Raw genomic sequence first — 2,755 nt, 5'->3', positions numbered from 1 at the left:
CCCTGATTCCTGACATAATGAGTTGTGAGTTGTTATATTCATGGAAGAAAAATGGCTTGAGAGGATAACATGGATGATGTGATTTGAAGATGAGTTCAGTATAAACTTTTGTGAAAAATCATTCTGATAAACTGATCTTAAGACATCATGCCATGTTTGATGGCTCATGCCTGTAATCCCAGAACTTTGCAGCACTTTGGGAGGCTGAGGCGGGCAGGTTGCTTGAGCCCAGGAGTTTGACACCAGCCTGGGCAACATGGCGAAACCCTATCTCTTAAAACAAAAAATACAAAAAGTAGCCAGGCATGGTGGCTCACGCCTGGAGTCCCAGCTACCTGGGAGGCTGACAGTGGAAGTTCACCTGAACCGGGGGAAGATCTGAGCCATGATTGTGCCACTACACTCCAGCCTAGGACTCTCTCTCTCAGAAAAAAAAAAAAAAAAAAAGGCATCACATTGTTTACTCCCTCGTGATGCTGGCTGTAGTGACACTTGGCATCAGGAGGGCAGTGTAGTCTCTCTTTTTTCTTACAGTACAAAGTTAGGGCTCTTCATTCAGGCAGTAGAGTAAGGAACAGCAAAGTGGGAGGGCTACACCGTTGCCATGGCAACAGAAAACCTCCTAAAGATAAAGTCCCTCTGCTTCTGTCAGGCAGCCTCTTCCTAGATCAGGAGACAGATGTTTTCACTGGCTGAGAACAAGGCCAGGCAGCCTGGCTACAGTGTGGAAGGGCAGCTGGACGCATGGCCTCTGGTCAGTTCTGGAAGTGATTGGTGAGGGCTTCCAGTGGCTCCTGCTTCTTCAGCCCATACCCCAGCAGGCCTCTTTCAGCATGGGCACAGCAAACTTGCCCAGCATGCTATTGCTTATGTGGGTCTTCAGCTCCTCTTCTGAATACTCCACCTTGGGCCTTTCGCTTCTGAAAGCTTCATTATTGTGTTTTATGTTGGTAACTTTCCCTTCAGGATTGTAATCTGGTGGGTAGAGAAGTTCCTTAAACTTATCCACCAGTGGGGAGCCCAGTCTTTTATTCATTGCTTCAACCTCAGGCAATGTCAGGTCCACTGCTTGTTCAGGCTCCATCAAATCCAAGGCCAAGGCCTCCAGGTTCCTGGAGCGCTGCTGCAGCACAGAGTTCTCAAAGTTGTCACTTCTGTATTTGAATCGGAGCTTCTGAACAATAGCCTTCACCTTGTCCACCTGCTCTGGGGTTGCCGTGACTTTTTTAATAAAGGGCACCTTCCCTTTATTGTCAGCATAGCATAAAAAGACCAGCTGGAAGCCTGCAGGAGGCACCTGAATTTTCTGATCATCCAACTCCTCTTCCTGTGGCAGCAAAGCCACAAAATAAGGGGGGATGTTCCTGCAGGGTGTGTATCTGTACAATGCTGTGACCTCCTTCTCCAGACACTTGATGAGTAGAGCACTGAACAGGGTCGAGCTCCCATTCATCAGCGACTCCTCAGAGTACACAAACAAGGAGGGCCTCAGGTAATGGTGCTTCTTCAGCTTTACCAAGGGCTTAAACCCATTAGAATCAAACCTGGTTCATCAAACTATTTTAGCTCTTCTGTTTCCTCTTTCTCCAGTATAATCTGATGCCTTCCATAGATCTGAGACCTCTTGGTATCTCTAGGCAGAAGCAAACTGCCTGTATTTACATTAAATATCCGGGTCTTGGTTTTCACTGATTCATCTATTTCACAATAGGGCTTTATTGGAGGAGGCTTGAGAGCCTTCTGGATCAGATTATAAATGCCCACAGAGAGCACTGTATCTTTATTGAGCTTCAGCTTTAACCTGCTGAGTGTTCACTTCCTGATCTCCTTGGCTCAAACCTGCCTCAACAGGTCTTCTAGTTTGCTGGATTCCTCAGTGAGCCCTGGGGTCCTCATCCTCTGCTATGCTGGTGATATCTCTGTAGAAGAAAGATACATCAAAGCCCTCAGGTTTCTTCAGATGCATCAAGTCAAGGAAGATGCCTGTATCTCAGTGATTATTGGATTTGGTCCTGGCCCAGCTGGCTTTGGCACTGTCATTGCCATGGGGTTTATCCTCATTGGTGAACAACGTGACTCCTCTTGTACAGTACATTGCTGAAGAGGTTGTTGGCACAGACTCACAGCACTTCACTGAGTGAGTAGTCAGATCCATGCCTATCAGGTCTTGGAAACGTTTTTGTCCCTGCTGCCCCTTAAACGGGTCAAGCTCTAGAATTCGTTTTGCACCTGGATTATCCAACTCCTGGATGCTCATGTCAAAAGGAGTCAACTCATCTTCACTCTGAGATTCAAACATAGCTCTGGAGGCATCAACCAAAAAAATCAAACTATTTCTTCCTGAATATTTATAGACTCCACTTGCTTCACATGATTCTCATGGGTTTCAAGCCCTTGCTAATGCTGAAGTGCTGTGGATCTGTGCCAACCTCTTTAGCGATGTCCAGTTCAAAATGTTCTTCTGCTTCTTCATCGCCCCAGGTTTTGTAATAAGACTTTCATCCTTACATGTTGCTTACTGCTCACTTTGGTGCAGGCCAGAGCAGTATGATTTCTTAAGATTCTCTCTGCCAGTCTGGCCTCTGTCCCACTACATTATTTCAGAGACCCAAGAGTGTTCCAAAGGAATGTTCTGATATCGGTAACAATACATATCATCAAATTGCTCTCTAGAAATGTATAAATTTACAACTCCATCGTAAGAGTATGTAATAGTGCTCCTTATAGCGTATACTCACCAGCATGGAATATTATC

The 2,755-nt window shown here is 45.8% G+C and overlaps 1 pseudogene; it reads right to left on the bottom strand.

The window, feature by feature from the left end:
• Positions 1–755: 755 nt before the first annotated feature.
• Positions 756–2,414, bottom strand: LOC100431191 (X-ray repair cross-complementing protein 6-like; annotated as a pseudogene).
• Positions 2,415–2,755: the final 341 nt, after the last annotated feature.

The sequence above is a fragment of the Pongo abelii genome, chromosome 1 (genome assembly GCF_028885655.2).
Source record: "Pongo abelii isolate AG06213 chromosome 1, NHGRI_mPonAbe1-v2.0_pri, whole genome shotgun sequence".
In the NCBI taxonomy this organism is placed as follows: domain Eukaryota; kingdom Metazoa; phylum Chordata; class Mammalia; order Primates; family Hominidae; genus Pongo; species Pongo abelii.
Note: the sequence above shows the minus strand (reverse complement) of the source record. Positions and strands in the feature narration are given on the sequence as shown.